We start from the raw sequence: 18,890 nt of genomic DNA on the forward strand, positions 1-18,890 counted from the left end.
CATGCACTGAAATATTACTCAGCCATAAAAAGAAGGAAATCTTGCATTTGTGACAACATGGATGGATCTTGAGGGTATTATGCTAAGTAAGTCAGACAGAGAAAGACAGATGCTATATATGATTTTACTTATATGTGTAACCTAAAAAACAAAACAAAACAAAACTCAGATACAGAGAAAAGATCAGTAGTTACCGGACGGGAAGGGGATTCATAATCGGTGAAATGGGTGAAGATGGTCAACTGCACATGGTCACAGATGATAACTAGACTATGCTTTGTTTTGTTGTTGTTGTTTTTTTAAGATTTTATTCATTTATTTGAGAGAGAGAGCCTGAGCTAGAGAGCACAAGAAGAGGGGAGCATCGAGGGAGAGGGAGAAGCAGGCTCCCCATTGAGCAGGGAGTCTGACATGGGGGTCAATCCCAAGACACTGAGATCATGACCCAAGCTGAAGGAAGCCACCCAACCGACTGAGCCACCCAGGTGCCCCTAGACTACTCTTTGTAATGTATACAAAAATCAAATTACTATGTTCTACACCTGAAACTAATATGTTTTTACCAATTTTGCCTCAATTTAAAAAAAAAAGTCACATACCACATAATTTCATCTATAGGAAATATCCACACTAGGCAAATCCATAGAAAAGCAGACTAGTGGTTGCCAGAGGCTGGGGAGTGGCAAGCACACAGAGAGTGGCTGCTTAAAGGAAAAGGAGTTTCCTTTTGGGGTGATGAAAACATTCTAGAACTAGATAGTGGTTGACAGCTATGTAACACTGTGAATGTACTAAATGCCACAGAAATGTGCATTTTTTAATTATTAAAATGGTGAATTTTTTTCATTGTCTTTTTTAAATTGAAGTATAGTTGACACACAATGTTACATTATTTTCGGGTGTACAACATGGTGATTCCACAAGTCTATACATTAGCTTATGCTCACCACAAGTGTAACGATTACCTGTCACCATACAATGCTATCATAATACCACTGACTATATTCCTATGCTTTGTACCTTTCACCCCGTGACTTACACATTCCATGACTGTAGCCTGTACCTCTCATTCCCCTTCATCTATTTTGCCCATCCCCCCTGTTAAAATGGTGAATTTTATATGAATTTTGCCACAATTAAAAAAAAAAGGAATGAATTACTTATACAACATGAATGAACCTCAAAAACCTTATCCTAAATGAAAGCTAGTTGCAGAAGATCACTTACTGTATGATTCCATTTATATGAAATGTCCAGAACAGGCAAATCTATAGGGACACGAAATGGATGAGTGGTTGCCTAGGGCTGCAGTGGGGAAGCAGGGTATGACAGTGACTCCTAATGGACACAAGGTTTCTTTCTGGGGTGAAAATGTTCTAAATGAGACTACACTGATGGCTAGAAAACCCTGTAAATATAGTAAGAACCACTGAATTGTACCCTTTTAATGGATGAATTTCATGATGTTTAAGTTAGATCTCAATAAAACTGATTTTTTTTTAAGATTTCATTTATTTACTTGATAGAGAAAGAGAGAGAGAGAGACAGCGAGAGAGGGAACACAAGCAGGAGAGGGAAGCAGGCTTCCCGCTGAGCAGGGAGCCCAATGCAGGACTCGATCCCAGAACCCTGGGACCATGACCTGAGCCAAAGGCAGATGCTTAATGACTGAGCCACCCAGGCGCCCTGATTTTTTTTTATTTCAGGTGGTCTAAAGACTTATTAAAAGACAGAACTTATTAGACTAGATTTAAAAAAAAAAAACAAAAACAAAGAGTCAACATCTAGGAAATATGTTTTAAATACAAAGACACAAATGTGTTAAAAGTTAAAGGATGACTGACCTTCACAAAGAGCAAAGGCAATTCAATGGAGAAAGTAGTCTTTCAACCAAAAGTAGTAGAAAATTGTATCTCCATAAGCAAAAAAAAAAAAAAAAAAAAAAAGATTGAGATCTTACACCTTCTACAAAAAGTAATTTAAAATGGATCATATACCTAAATATAAAATGCAACACTATAAAGAACCAGAAGAAAATGTAGGAGAAAATCTACGTGATCTTGAGTTTGGCGATGAACCATAATCCCTGGAATAAAAGATAAGGCAGACTCTATTAAAAACTCCTGTTCCATGAAAGACACCGTGAAAAGAATGAAAAGACAAACTACAGAGTGTGAGAAAATACTTGCAAAACACATATCTGATAAAGTACAGGTATACTTAATATACAGAAAACTCAACGGTAAGAAAACAACCCAATGAGCAAAAAAGAAATAGAGGAAAGATCTGAACATACACCTCAACAAAGATGATAAACTACACATAACAAATGTGTGTATGAGGGGCGCCTGGGTGGCTCAGTGGGTTAAAGCCTCTGTCGGCTCAGGTCATGATCCCAGTCTCCTGCTCTGCGGACAGCCTGCTTCCTCCTCTCTCTGCCTGCCTCCCTGCCTGCTTGTGATCTCTCCCTCTGTCAAATAAATAAATAAAATCTTTAAAAAAAAAAAATGTGTGTATGAAAAAATGCTCAGCGTCATTAGAGAAATCCCAATTGAAGAGACACCAATACATACCTATAAGAATGGCTAAAATTTAAAAAAAGAAAACCTGACAATACCAAATGCTGATGAGGATCTAGAACAGGAAATTCATTGCCGATGGGTACACGAGATGGAACAGACACGAGAAAACAGTGTGACAGTTTCTTACAAAGTTGCATATATTTTTACTATATGATCCAGCAATCATGTTCCCAGGTACTTATCCAAATTCATCTGAAAACTTCTGTCTATGCAAAACCTACATGCATATTTATAGCAGCTGTATTCATAATTACCAAAAACTGGAGGCAAGGAAGATGTCATTCAGGTGAGTGGATAACAAACTGCGACACATTCCTACAATGAATGATTCAGTGATAAAAAGCAATGAGCCATCAAGCCATAAAAAAACATGAAGGCAGGGCACCTTGAGCGGCTCAGTTGGTTAAGCGACTGCCTCTGGCTCAGTTCATGATCCCCAAGTCCCAGAACTGAGTACCACATCAGGCTCCGAGTTCAGCAGGGAGTATGCTTCTCCCTCGGACCCTCTCACCCTCTCATGCTCTCTCTCCCCCAACTAAATAAATAAAATCTTGAAAAAAAAGGAAAAAATCCCTAAAGGAACCTTAAATGCACACTGCAAAATGAAAGATGCTAGTATGAAAAGACTAATTGCTATATGATTCCATTTATGTAACATTCTAGTAAAGGCAAAGCTACAGAAATAGTAAAAAGAGATCAGCAGTTTCCAAACATTTAAGGTGAGGCAGAAATGACTTTAGAGTTGAAGTACAGGGGATTTTACAGAGGTAAAACTATTCAATAGGACACTGTGATGATGGATACATGACATTTGTCAAAATTCATAGAACTTTAAAGCACAGAGTGTGAGCTTTAATGTATGCGAAAATCTTAAAAACCATTCAGGAGGCCAGGGGATCCCCTGAAGCAATGTGGAGTAGGTCAAGAGACTATAACTGTATTACAAATGTATAAAACCGCCTCACTGAAGAGTGCTGGAAGAAAAAGATGCTGACCAAACTAACTTTAAAAATGAGCAGATATGGGGCACCTGGGTGGCTCAGTGGGTTAAAGCCTCTACCTTCAGCTCGGGTCGTGATCTCAGGGTCCTGGAGCCTGCGTCCCCCTCTCTCTCTGCCTGCCTCCCCCTCTCTCTCTGCCTGCCTCTCTACCTACTTGTGATCTTTGTCTGTCAAATAAACAAATAAAAATCTTTAAAATAAAAAAAAATGAGCAGATATGGGGCGCCTGGGTGGCTCAGTCAGTTGAGCCTCTGCCTTCGGCTCGGGTCATGATCTCGGGGTCCTCAGATCGAGTCCTGCATCGGGCTCTCTGCTCTGCAGGGAGCCTGCTTCCTCCTCTCTCTCTCTGCCTGCCTCTCTGCCTACTTGTGATTTCTCTCTGTCAAATAAATAAATAAAATCTTTTTAAAAAAATGAGCAGGTATGTTAATAAAAATAATTTTTAAAGACTTTATTTATTTATGTATTTATTTGACAGAGAGAGAGAGAGAGATCACAAGTAGGCAGAGAGGCAAGCAGAGAGAGAGAGGGGAAGCAGGCTCCCTGAGGAGCAGAGAGCCCCATGCGGGGCTCGATCCCAGAACTCTGGGATCATGACCCAAGCTGAAGGCAGAGGCTTAACTCACTGAGCCACCCAGGCACCCCAATAAAAATAATTAAAAAAAAAAAAAGAAAAGAAAAAAGGAAAAAAAAGAGTGGAGTCTTTAAAACTAAAGGCAAAAGGACTGCCAAAAGGCACTCTAATTGATAAACTTGTTTCCCACAGGAGTAGGAGTTAATGATTCTGATACTGCTATAAATGTGTACTGGAACTGAACAATTACATAAATAGATGATACACACTGGAGCCAGGTTTCTCACTGTCAAAGCTGGAATCTACAGACAAATAAGGGGAGGAAACTATGATGATCCATTAGTAATGGATTAGAGACTCAGTGTAAACTCATATTTAGGGGTGCCTGGGTGGCTCAGTCATTAAATCTGCCTTCAGCTCAGTCCTGGGATCAAGCCCCACATGGGGCACCCTGCTCAGTGGGAAGCCTGCTTCTCCTTCTCCCACTCCTCCTGCTTGTGTTCCCTCTCTCGCTGTGTCTCCCTCTGTCAAATAAATAAATAAAGTCTTTTTTAAAAAAATAAACTCATATTTAGCTTAATATAAATACAGATGTGACAAAACAGAAAGACTTATAAATATATGTATAGAATGGATTAACATACACAATATTTCCTTGCTCAATCAGCTGAGAAGGCCTAGAAGCAACGACACCCCAATAGCAATCAGCACACCTAGCACCCCAAGATCTTGGTTTATAACACTCTTCTCCAATCAAAAGAACCAATACATCTTGAAGAAGTGGCTAATTCTAGGTCTGGAACAGAAAATATACAAAATGAGCCTGGAGCACTTTTTAGTGCCAGAAAGTAAGTGCTCCAAAAATAAACACCGAGAGTATAAACCCACACTGAGAGTATATGTCAAAGGAGCACAGGAGCCAACTGAACGAGCTCCCAATCACCAAAAACAATACCTAGAACAATTTGAGCAAATAAAGTAGTACTGCATTATAACCCAAAGTACAAAATAAATATCAAGTCCATACTGATATAAATTAATAACATGAATAAAGTAACACATTAAGGAAAACAGGCAAATCTCCCATGCAAAAGAATTTCAAATAACTTATGCAGATACTTTGCTCTCAAGGAATGTTACTCCCTAATCCTGGCAGAGCATTTTTTTTCCATATACTTGTTATCTATTTAAGCTCTTAGCTGATTTTAAACTAGAATTTTTTGGGAGTGCCTGGGTGGCTCAGTGGTTTAAGCCTGTGTCTTCGGCTCAGGTCATGATCCCAGGGTCCTGGGATCAAGCCCCGCATCGGGCTCTCTAATGAGCAGAGAGCCTGCTTCCCTTCCTCTCTCTCTGCCTGCCTCTCTGCTTAATTGTGATCTCTGTCTGTCAAATAAATAAATAAAATTTCTAAAAAACAAACAAACAAACAAAACAACAGGCCAAGAAGGACTTCAGAACAGGGATAAACAGAAACATCTCATAATAAAGTTCATTCATCAAGCCTAACTATTCTGAAAGTGTATACACCTAACAAGAGCATCAAAGTACATGGAGCACAAACTGATAGATCAGGGGATTTGCGGGGGGTTTAATATCTTAAGTTTTTATTTAAATTTTAGTTACTTAAAATATAGTGTAATATTAGTTTCAGGAGCAGAATCTAGTGATCCATCACTTACAAATAACACCCAGTGCTCATCATAGCAAGTGCCCTCCATAATACCTATTACCTATTAGCCCATCCTTCTGCCCATCTCCCCTTCAGTTTATTTCCTATAGTAAGAGTCTCTTATGGTTTGCCTCTTCCTCTCCTTTTTTTTTCCTTTCCCCAATGTTCATCTGTTTCGTTTCTTAAATCCCACATAAGTGAAATCACACAGTATTTGCCTTTCTCTGACTGACTTATCTCTTATCATAATACTCTCTAGCTCCAACAATTTCATTGCAAATGGCAAGATTTCATTCTTTCTGATGGCTGAGTAATATTCCATTTTATATATGTATATGGATGCGTGCGTGCACATACAGACAACACACACACACACACACACACACACATACACACTACCTCTTCTTTACCCATTCATCAATCAATGGACATTGGGTTCTTTCTGTAATTTGGCTATTATTGATAATGCTGCTATAAACATCACGGTGCACGTGCACCTTCAAATCACTATCCTTCTATCCTCTGAATAAACACCCAGTAGTGCTGTTGCTGGATCACAGGGTAGCTCTATTTTTAACTTTTTGAGGAACCTCTATACTGTTTTCCAGAGTGGCTGCCCATTTTGCACTCCCACCAACAGAGTAAGAGGGGTTCCCTTTCTCTGCATCCTTGCTGACATCTGTTGTTCCTTGTGTTAATTTTAGCCATTCTGACAGATTCTAGGTGGTATCTGATTGTAGTTTTGATTTGTATTTCCCTTATTATGAGTCATGTTGAGCATCTTTTCATATGCAAACTGACAGAATTGAAAGGGGAAATAAACAAATCCACAAGTCCAACACTCCTCACTTAGTAATTCACAGAACAAGTATACAGAAAATCAGTAAGGATACATAAAATTTGAAGAACACTATCAACTTGATATAACTGATATTTATAGAATACTCCACCTAACAACAGCAAAATACATATTCTTTTCAAGTACACATAGAAAAAAACAAGATTTTGGCCCATAAATAAAGCCTCGATATATTTAAAAGAATACAAATCATACACAACATGTTCTCTGACCACAACTGAATTAAATTTGAAATCACTAACAGGAAGACATCTTATAAAATTCCACAAGTATTTAGAAATTAAACAACACTCATCCAAATAATCCATCGAAGAAAAAAAAAATCACAAGAGAAATTAGAAAATATTCTGAGCTGAATGAAAATAACAGAAATTAACTTGTGAAATGCAGCTAAAGTAATGTTTAGAAGAAAATTTATAGCTTTAATCAAGTATATTAGAAAAGAGGAAGTTTTTTAAATCAATGATCTAAGAGTTCACCTAAGGAAGATAGAAAGGGGGGGGGCACCTGGGTGGCTCAGTTGTTAAGCATCTGCCTTCAGTTCAGGTCATGATCCAGAGTCCTGGGATTGAGCCCTGCTTCAGGCTCCCTGCTCAGCAGGAAGCCTGCTTCTCCATCTCTCATTCCCCCTACTTGTGTTCCCTCTCTCACTGTCAAATAAATAAATAAAATCTTAAAAAAAAAAAAAAAAAAGCAGCAGCTAGAAAAAGAAAGGCAAATTAAATGAAAAGTAGACAAAAAAATAAAAAGAGCAGAAATCTATAAAATTGAAAATGGACAAGCAATGGTAATAGAAACTAATACCTCTAAATCAAGAAAAAAGAAGTGAAATTACCAATATGAGGAATGAAAGAAGGTATATTCATGAGGAATGAGGAATGAAAGAAGGTATATCAGTAAGTAACAAGGGAATATTATAAATACTTTCATTCCAATAAATTCAACTTATCTGAAATGGACAAAATTTTTAAGACACAAATTACCAAAACTGACACAAAAAGAAACAGAAAATCTAAATAGCCCTATATCTAAGGATTGCCAGCAACTACCAGAAATAAGAAGAGGCAAGGAAGGAATCTTTCCTAGAGCATTTGGAGGGAGCGAGTCACTGCCAACTCCTTGATTTCAAACCTTCAGTTTCTAGAACCGAGATTAATTTATTATGTTAGACCACATAGTTTGTGGTAATTTGTTTAACAGCAGCACTGGGGAAACTACTACATATGTGCATAATATGTTGGAGGGAGTACAGTAAAAAATATATTACACTTAATGACTTACTGTTGCCTCTTATGGTGGGGCTACTAAGAATTTTAAATTACGTTATATTTCTAGGGAACAGCACTAATCTAGCTAGTCTTTAAAAAAAGGCACAGTCAGAAATGAAGAAGCAAAAATGGCTTTCTCTTAAGACATGACTGTGTATTAAGAAAATCCGAAGGAGAGGCACCTGAGTGGCTCAGTCTCCTTAAGCCTCTGCCTTCAGCTCAGATCATGATCCCAGTGTCCTCTCTCTGCTCAGTGGAAAGCCTGCTTCTCCCTCCCCCACTCCTCCTGCTTGTGTTCCCTCTCTAGCTCTGTCTCACTGTCAAATAAATAAATAAAATCTTTAAATAAATAAATAAACAGAAAATCCTAAGGAATCTACATAAAAACTCTTAGACATAAAAAGTGAATTTAGTAAGATAACACAATACAAAACAGGATATGCAAGGGAATCAACTGTATTTTTTACACTATCGACAAAAAACTGGGGAAAAGAAATTTAAAATACAGTATCATTGACAACCAAAAGCATCAAAAAACATGAACTACTTAAGGATAAATTGAACAAAATATATATGAGACCTACAAAAGAAGTATTACAAAAGTGCTACCAAAAAAACCTAGAGGGGCGCCTGGGTGGCTCAGTGGGTTAAAGCCTCTGCCTTTGGCTCGGGTCATGATTTCACGGTCCTGGGATCAAGCCCCGAATCGGGCTCTCTGCTCATCAGGGAGCCTGCTTCCTCTTCGCTCTGCCTGCCTCTCTGCCTACCTGTGATCTGTCAAATAAGTAAAATCTTAAAAAAAAAAAAAAAAAAAAAACTAGAGACCTGAGTAAATAGAGCGATATGCCATGTTAAAGTATCAGAAGACTCAAAGATGTCAACTGTCCTCATCAGGGTTTTTGTAAAAACTGACAAGTACTGTCTGCAGTTTATACGAAAATGCTTAAGTTCTAAAATAACCAAAGCAATGTTGAAAAAAGACAATGTTGAAGGCCATATAATACCTAATTTTAAGCTTTGCTATATACAAATAGTAATTACAACCATATAGTACTGGTATAAGAATACCAACAACAGAAGGAGACCAGAAACAGACCCACACTTAAAAAAATAAAAAGGAGCCAGATCGCATATAACCTCCAAACTGGTAAGGGAAACAAATCTGATAGAAGGAAGGAAAGCAAATAAATTCTACAGAATAAAATAACTAGGTGGCCTGATAGGAACTGATCTCCCTAACTAGACAGTATGATCAGGAAAGCCAGCTCAGAAAAACTAACATGTAAACGGAACAGTATATGCAAGGACTCTAAGAGAAAGAATGTGAAAGTTGGCTGGTGTGACAGGTGCATACTGGACAAGAAGATAAGGATAAAGGCAAAGCTTTTGAGCCAGAGAAAAATGTTTGTATCACATAATATTTCTCAAGTCTATTCATTTTTTCCCACCCCTACCACTGTTGTTCTCAATTCTCACCTGAATGCCTTCAAGATCTTCTGATGAACCTTCAGCCTCACTCAAGCTGCTCTCCCATATCCATTCTTCACAACTGAGCCAAAGATACTTACAGCCTAAAACAACTGTATGGTTTCCTGTTCCCCCCAGTGTATGGTCTTAATTTCTTATTTGACTTTTAAGACCCTTCAAGATATAGCCCTGCTTTCCCCTCCAGCTTAGTTCATACTTCCCTCCAACACTACTTGTGCACCTACACATTACTCACATTTTAATTAAATTCACCGTTTTCATTACTTTGTACCTTTTCATATCATTCTTTTGAGTTTTAAATCAAATGCCTCCTTCTATGTAAATTCAACACCTCTAATCCACACCAAAAATAGTTAGGGACTTCCCTCAGCTCCTGTAGAGAAGTTTCCTCTATTCTAGATTTGTCAAGTTGTAGTTGTGATGCATATTTATGAAACTGTTTATCCTACTAGACTTTAATATTCAGACGGTATGTTATTCAACTTTTTATCCCAGCCAATAGCACAGTACCTATTTAATACATTCTTTTTTCCATAATTAAAGAGACTTATAACATTTATGCTTTTAGGATCTAAGCTTCCCTAAATTAAGACATATAAACTGTATATACACAATAAAAAACCAGATTCAAGGAATCCTTTAAAATATTTAAAATACTTTTAAAATCCTATAAAATTACTCTTCAAAAGTCTAAAGAGCATATAAATCTAGATTTGTAAATATTAGGTCTGGCTGAAGTAAGTTACACTGAGAAACATTTATGCCCCACACTATTACTTTAAGAATTAAGAATTCCTATAAGAATATTTATAAGAATAAATACTCCTATAACAATTTTACTTATTATATTTTTATTAACATATAATGTATTATTTGTTTCAGGGGCACAAGTCTGTGATTCATAAGTCTTACACAATTCACAGCACTCACCATAGCACATACCCTCCCAATGTCCCCCATCCAGCCACCCCATCCCTCCCAATCCCTCCCTTCCAGCAACCCTCAGTTTGATTCCTGAGATTGAGTCTCTTATGGTTTGTCTCCCTCTCTGGTTTCATCCCATTTCATTTTTTCATCTCCTTCCCCCATGATTCTCTGCCTTGTTTCTCAAATTGCACATATCAGCAAGATCATAAGATAACTGTCTTTCTCTAACATATTTCACTTAGTACTATGCTAAGTATCACCGACTGTATTTTAAAAGTAAAATTAATAAACACAGAAACATGTAGCAAGTTGGTAACAGGGACAGTTATGAATTTATATTATGATACCTACTCAATGAATTCAAGTCATACAGGCATATCTTCAGTTTTTATTCTTCAATTCTGTTCTCAATTAAATATTTATTATAGGAGACCTAAAAATCCACTGCAAATGCAACAGTTCAAAGAATATTTAATTTTTCAAGTTTAAAAAGTAATTTGGTTTGGACCATCATATTAGCAAAATGATTTCATTATCACATCATTTTAAGAGTAATAAAGTGGACTACTAAAATGTTAAAAGACAAAGAAATAGTTAAATCCACTATGAAACAGTAAAACTTTGGACTGTTACAAAGCCATAAAATAACAGTAATAATCAGCACCAAGAAAACATGTTATGTTTAAAAACCAAATTACATGGGTGCATAAATGACTCAGTCAGTTAAGGGGCAGGCTCTGGATTTCAGCTTAGGGCATGATCTCCAGCTTAGGGCATGATCTCCAAGTCCTGAAATAAAGCACCCAGACAATGGGCTCTGGAGGGAGTCTGCTTGAGATTCTCTCCCTCCGCCCTCCACATGCACATGTTCTCTCCCTCTAAAATAAATCCTCTTTTTAAAAAAACACAGTTATAGGGGTGCCTGGGTGGCTCAGTCGGTTAGGTAACTGCCTTCAGCTCAGGTCATGATCCCAGGGTCCCGGGATCAAGCCCCACATTGGGCTCCCCGCTCAGCGGAGAGCCTGCTTCTCCCTCTCTCTACTTGTGCTATCTCTGTCAGATTAGTAAATACATACACACACAAAAATAATTAATTAATTAATTAATTAATCCAGACCCGAGTCTTGAATCTCTGGTTTCCTGCTCAGCAGGGAGTCTGCTTCTCCCTCACCCTCTTCCCCTGCCCCGCCTCCCTGCTCATGCTCTATCTCAAATAAGTAGTCTGTAAAAATAAAGACAATTGTATGATTATTAACTACAGAATTATATACAAGCATGGACAGGATTAGTACATTATACTAATTAGTATATAATACAAGTAGAATAAAAATACAGAAAACTGTAAGATAGGTGAGAAACTTTTTTCCTTTTGAATTTCCTTTAATCATGTATTCTCGTCCAATAAAAAGTTTTGTTTTAAGTTTTTATTTATTCATTTGAGAGAGACAGAGAGAGCACGGGGAGAGGCTGAGGAGAGGGAGAAGCAGGCTTCCCAGCGAGCAGGGAGCCCAATGCCGAACTCCATCCCAGGACCTGGAGATTATGACTTGAGCCGAAGGCAGACACCTAAACATCTGAGCCACCCAGGCACCCCCCGCCCCAAGTAAAAAGTTTTCAAGTAGCACACTAAACTCTACTTCACTGAATTGTATCTATTATGTACTGACATAAGTAGAAAAAAATTTAAAGTTTATAAACTACCTAATTTCTTCTCCAAAAATACTGTTTTAAATTTCAAATAGTAAATGTATCTGATTTTGGAATTCCCTACAATCTGATGCTAACCCTATAACTTTACACCAGCTGTATCAGGTACAACTTTCCCCAACTTTTAAGCCTTACAAAGCAATCTCCAATCCCAACAAGGCATCCCATTTACTACAAGTCTGTCAAACTGACAGTTTGAAAGAGAAGATAAAACTCTAGGCAGTAGCTGACATAAGATAAAATTTTAATTCTTGTATTAGGGAAGCTTATTTGCCATTAATCTCTAAATTTCACATGCATATTATATTAGAAATTGAAATGCTAACACAAATTCCCTTCTGCAAATCAGAAAGACCAAATGAGACAACCTGCCTCTGACTCAGCAGCTTTCTTTTTCTTTACAACCTGTACTTAAGTTGCAAGCATAAGACCAAGGTTCAAACTGAGCAGCAAAGCCAAAGCAAAATCAGTAACTGCCTTGGCAGGAAACTCCAAAGAAAATATGACATGTTTCGATCCTAAATGGAAGATACATAAAGAGCAAAGCCTCCTTTATGTATCTTTATCATGCAAAATTCCCTGTGCATAGCTACAAATTAGCTTTTACTGAAGATACTTAACATGTTTCTTTATTATAGAGAGCACCTCAACCAAATAACCTTCCAAATCTGGCACCATGAATTGTCACAGCCTACACAGCACTGCAGTTCCTTATAATTTAAAACATTTGCGTTTTAAGAACAGCCTCCACACACCAGCTCTACTGCCAATTTCTTTAGCTGAAAACTCAAGTTTATACTACAAAATACTATGATTACTCTTAACAACAGGATGCACTCATTTACAAATTATACAAGAGTAAATTACTCCAATATACAACTTCAACATTTCTAACATCATTGCTTCTCTATTATCCAAATTAACAAGTCTAAAACTGTAGTGCACTAAGTAAGGCAGTATGTATGGACAAAGTCAACTAGCAACATGACCTATTCACTAAAATCGGTAATACAAAAGATCAACTATTTTGCAAAATGGCCACAGGAGATACCAATGTAGTGCAAAGTGTGGACCGAGCTTGCCATTAGAAGGAAAATTAGTCAAATCAAGCCTACTCTACGAGGCAAATCTCCCTCAGGAATATATACCTAAATTCATTTCTGAGATTCCAGTTTCACAGCAAGACAGTTTACCAACTTTTTAGCAGTAATACAAAGAACAAGGCAGAAAATAAAATATAAGGTTTTTGTTTGTTTTAGTGGTTAAAATTGAACAAGAACTGAGAAGCATTCTTTAACGTTCATAGAGAAGTTTAACTTTTGATACCGATCTTGCTCTTACGTGTACACAGAACATCATAAACTGTGCTCTTCATTTCGGATAGCTTAATATACACGCTCACCTCAAATCAAGTATTCATGAAAAACGTGGCACCTTAGCGCTAATATTCTTCCCTGTCTTCCCATACCCTTCAGCTTCTAAACCGGAAGACCGGAAGGGAAGATCCACTCCTACCGAAAATTGGGGTCTAGGGGAAAAGACAACACGAGTCTGCACGCGATTAAGTAGTCTCCGTAAATCAAATTCCCAGATAACAATGCTTGACAATCTCAGGCAAAAACACACAGACAGCGGAGGGTTCGTTCGTTACTAGAAATGACACTTAGCCCTCACATTTGCACAAGTAACTTCGGTAACTGGCCTAAATTTTCCCGTGTGAAGCAAACACATAAAGGGATGGCTCGAGGGCACTCTGTAAAAAATTGAGTCATTCCTTCTTTGTTCTGATGCGACGGAAGGGAAAAAGATCCATGAAGCAGCGAAAGAAAAAAAGACAGGATAGCATCCTCAGTGCAGAAAAGTTACATCCCTCTACACAAGTCAGCATAGAGGCTCATTAGTTGGTTTTATTTGTGTTTAGTCACTCTGAGTTTAATGAAACCAGCCTTCCGAAAAGCCATCCCCCACAAGGAAGCCCTGAGGATCAGCCACGGTAAGGCAGAGGAGGACATGCCCTCAAGTCACCTGCGACACCTGCCCGGGCCCTCCAGATCTCCCCCCTTCGCGGTCTCTGGACCCTACTCGCCAGACCCCAGCCCTCGCTCTCCACCCACTCTAACCCAATCCCCGCCCCCTCCCCGCCCAGCCCCCTCCCACACGGCAGTCGCCCAGGAGGTCCCCAGGGCCCAGACCCTCTCGCGCGTCCTGGCAAGTGGTTCTCAGCAGCGAGGGCGGGCGGCGCGGGGAGGCCTGTCCCGGCGCGGCCTCTCCCCGATCATCACTCCCCGCAGGATCTGGGGACTCCTCGCCCCCGGAAACCGCTGAAAAACTAGGCCGGGAACGCCAGCCGCGGCCCCTTTCCGCCTCCTTGGCGACCCCTAGCAGGCGAGCCATCGGAACTCAGCCCTCCGAGTTGCTACCTGCCCCGCGCCCTCGCAGCCCAGGAGCGCGGGCCCGGCGGAGGCGCGGCGCAGGGTTCCTCCGCGAAAGGCCCTCCACCGCAGACTCACCTGCCGCCTGCTCCACCTTCAGTGCCACCCGGACACAGCCCCTTCCTGGGGCATGAAAGCGCCGGCTTCGCGGCCTGCGCGCCCTCGGCACAGCCGGGCGGGGGACTTGCTCCCGCGGCCGCCGCCGCCGCCACGGCCCGATCTGCGCCTGCGCCGCTTCACGGGCTCGGTCTCGAGGGGCGCCGCATGCAGCGATAACGGCCGGGAGCGCGAGCCCGCGCGGCCGCTTCTGCTCTCTCGAGTCCGGCGGTGCGGGTGGCGGGTCGCCTAGGAGCTGCCCGCTGCACCACCGTTCCGACAGCTGACGGCCATGTTTCTGTTCCCTTTTCTTTTTTTTCTCCCCCTCCTTCCGCCCCTTTCCACAGAACAGCACTTTCTTTTCCCCCTCCCTCTCCCTTTCCTACTGCGGGGGCGGGTGGAAAAGGACGTGGGGGAAGGGGAGGGAGAGGGAGGTCGCGGGGGCGGGGCACAGCTAGAGCCCCGCCCCCAGGGAGGGCCGTGCCCGCGCGGCACTCCTCCCCTCCCCCCACCTCCCGTGGCGACCACCGTGGGGCGCGAGGTCCCGGCCCTACCCAGTTGGAACCCCTCTTCCGTGTCCGCTCCTACGGCCCCCGGCTGAAACCAAGCTGGGAGGAAAAAGCCCTGAGCGCTGCTTTGCACCCCTTCTTGCAGGGCGCAGACTCTATGTGTGGTGTTTATTGCCTTGGCCTCACGCAGGTGGCGGCTGCCCCTCTCTGCTTTATGAAAGACGGGGACAGTGACGCTGAGTCCCTCAAAGTCTTTGAGGTGAATGCCGAGCCGGATGCAGGTCTGTGGAAGAGAAGTTTTGTTCCCACGGTGGGAGTTGGAATTTCCAGGCATGACGGGGGCGCCTCTGAGGCTGGAGAGAGACCCGCGGTCTGGGTCTTCCCGAAGTCCTTTCAGTCCGTCCTTGGTTGCGCTCGGTGTCGCTGCCTCGGCCGGGAGGTCGGGATGCGGACTCCGAATGTAGACATCGCTTAAATCCTCTCCTTCCTCCTAAGTGTAGGCTCCTTATCTACACGTATGCATACAAAGTCCTTTCGCCTTCATGCAAATTTTGCAAAATATTTTTGACAAACGTTTGGAAGTTTTAAGAGAGAAAAAGTAACAACTAGTTTGAAACAGGACGTTTTTTATCTCCTGGAAAAAAAATAAAAATAAATGGCAAATGATTTCGTAGATTCCATGGCAAGTCAAAATTAGAACGGGTAATAGTTGGGTATCTCTGGTGAATATTCAAATATATAATGATCGTTTTCCTGGGAATTACTCTCTTGATTCTATCTGCACTTTTGCCGGAAAGTTTAAGATTACACCTCAGTCATGAGCGCTCTGTTGTCGGTTCACTTCTGAAGTTTATTGCATGTACAGATAGTTTGAACTTTGTAGCCAATGGCAGAAACTATTTTCCTAACTACCTTAGCAGACGGAATTGATTCGGTAGAAATGCACAGCAATGGATGTAAGTTTTATTTAGTAATAGTTTGGAGTCAGTTTAAGCACAGTGCAAAACCAATCTTTGACAATCGGGGCAGAAGTTTTTCAAGGAACTAATGCTCAGAAATTGAGCTCGAGGACTTCTTGTCCTTCCTTTCTCGAGGCATATTAATTAAGAGTTAAGAAACATTTAATATAGACAAGATGTCTTAATGGATAGATTTTGTTAACTTTGGGAGTTTTTTCTTCTTGGTTTTTTGCAACCACAGAAATGAAAAATGGAAGAAGCCAATGTATCTCTCCCATTTGATTGACAGATTTTTCTCAGTTTGCAAGGTGGGATTTAGGAGGTTCTTTAATTTTTTTTCACTATTTTAATTGCCCTAATGGTTTCCCATAGATTTTTCTTTGCCAGTGTCTACCTAAAGTTTCATGGAATGACGGTGTGTATTTGGGGCCTAATTTTCTTATCTTGGTAGCGGCTCTTAGGCCTGAAAGTTCTTGATTCAGTAACCTCAACTGCAATCTTATGTAGCACTGAAATAAGTTCATTTTAATTCTTAACATGTAAATATTTGAGTCTAAAACATGGGAGAGGAGCTGAAGAGCCCAATAACGACATAATTGTTACAATCCTTATAGTATCACAGTTTCAGTTGAGCCTTTCTAGACGGAAGAATGGGTAGAAGAAACACCCCGTCCGTTGAAAAAGGGAATACACTGTGATTGGGCATGGTCACTGCAGATTTCTGTGGATCAGCAATGCAAAAGAGTTGAATGAAAATCCTGAAATTTTCCTTAATATAAGGGTATTTGGGGTTGCCATCTTCAGTGCTCAAACATCCCAAATTATTTTCCACTTCCTGTTTGTTCCCTCAAAAAACTAAAAATTGGTTTTCAAGGGAATATTCAAAGACCTTTATATATCTTTATTTCTTTTGATCTGTTTTATTCAACTCCATGTTTAACAGAAGCATTATAAATCTAACAGTTTAATCTGATTATGGTAATTTATTTTTATAATTTATTTTATTTTTAAGTATCTCTACACCCAATGTGGGACTCAAACCCACAACCATGAGATCAAGAGTCACATGCTCTTTGGGCTGAGCCAGCCAGGCACCCCTATTTTTGTAATTTCTTAAAGTCTGAATTCCATGCTAAATTGTAAGCCCTTGAGAGCAAGGTTCACATTGTCACATGTGTATTCATATGTCACATTCTCTTTCAGATTCAGAATAACCAATATATGATAGACTTTCAAAAAAATATCTGATGAATGACTGAAATAAATCATGGTTCCCTCACTTTCTTCCACTCCATCCTCAGGCAAGTTAGTTAATTTTCCTTGTGTGTAAATGGGTAAAATTATATTCATAAGAAATGAGATCATTTATTAATTTATAATAAGCTATAATATCCAACAGACTAGTCCAGTAATGAATATTTAGCCCATGTGATAAACATTCACTGCAGCTTGCAGTGACCCCTGCTTCCTGATGTATGCCCTAGTGTAATCTTCCATTAGGTGTGGGGTGAGCTTACTGACTAGCTTCTAACACACAGACTCCATCAGAAATGATGAGGTATCTTTAACAAGACCAGGCTATTAAAAAAGCTTCGCCCTTGGATACTTTCTCTCTCCTGCTGGATTGCTTACTCTGGGGGAATCAGCTACCATGTCATCAGGCAGCCCTGCGAATGACTTCAGAATTGTATCCTTGCCAAGTCGAGCCTGAAGATGACTAGCCACAGCCAACACCTCTATTTCTGCCACCTGACAGATCCTGAGCCCCAGTCACCCAAATAAGATGCTCTTGCATTCTTTACTCAAGGCAACTATCAGATAAGAAATGTTTTCCTGGGCGCTTGGGTGGCTCAGTGGGTTGGGCCTCTGCCTTAGGCTCAGGTCATGATCTCAGGGTCCTGGGATCGAGCCCCGCATCGGGCTCTTTGCTCGGCAGGGAGCCTGCTTCCTCCTCTCTCTCTCTCTACCTGCCTCTCTGCCTACTTGTGATCTCTCTCTGTCAAATAAATAAAAATCTTAAAAACTATATATATTTTTTAAAAAAAGAAATGTTTTCTTGTTTCCAGCTGCAAAATTGGGGGGAGAGGAGGTAACTTGTTACATAGAAAAAATACTTAATGCATCAGAGTAAAACCCAGAAGATAGCAAGTGTTCATTAATGATAGCTCTTCCTTGAGTATAACAGGGTTTAGCGTGTGATTCTTAGCATCCTAGCACGCTAAATTTAATGATTGTGGTTACAATTGCAGTAAGAGAAGGTATCCAGGAAAAGTGGAAAGTCTGACTTCTGATCTGTTGCTTATAAACTATCTTTGCTCCAAAAGAGTCCATTGAAATGTATTTCATACACTATCTAGGATTTGCTTCAAAATTATGCAATGGAGGTAGGACAATGAATAAGTAGGAGTTTAGGTAAAACAAAATGGGACGTATGTTGAAATGGAGAGAGTGCTACTGGGGGTTCTTTGTGTTCTCTAATATGGCTTTTAAAAATTTTTCATAATAAAAAATGTGGTTTTAAGTATTTCATGGAATCGTGAGTTTGGAGTAGAGGGGAAATTTAGAGATCATCTATCCTAATTAACTCATTTGATAGATGGGGAAAATAAGGCCCAGCAAAGTTTATTGATGTACCTAGAGTCTCCCAGTCTCAGCTTTGATGATTTCATACTTGAGTATGGAGGAGAAACTGCTAAATTCTTAGCTCTTTTTTTCCCCCAGTCAGAATAACTGAACTCTGGATTACCTAGGATACCCCCCACGGCGTGAAAATCTGAGCCTGATCTCCACTTTCCAGTGTATAATCTACATGGCAAGTT

The 18,890-nt window shown here is 40.2% G+C and overlaps 1 protein-coding gene across 2 annotated transcripts in view; it reads right to left on the bottom strand.

Annotated features, from left to right (window-relative positions):
* DENND4C (DENN domain containing 4C) overlaps positions 1-14,969 on the bottom strand; it is a 137,981-nt gene extending 123,012 nt beyond the window's left edge. For both annotated transcript variants that reach the window (XM_032880512.1, XM_032880511.1), the window contains exon 1: positions 14,586-14,969. The gene's annotated coding sequence lies outside the window, so the exon portion shown is untranslated. The remainder of the gene's footprint in view (positions 1-14,585) is intronic.
* Positions 14,970-18,890: the final 3,921 nt, after the last annotated feature.

This window comes from Lontra canadensis, unplaced genomic scaffold, assembly GCF_010015895.1.
Source record: "Lontra canadensis isolate GAN:19392208 unplaced genomic scaffold, GSC_riverotter_1.0 scaffold70, whole genome shotgun sequence".
In the NCBI taxonomy this organism is placed as follows: domain Eukaryota; kingdom Metazoa; phylum Chordata; class Mammalia; order Carnivora; family Mustelidae; genus Lontra; species Lontra canadensis.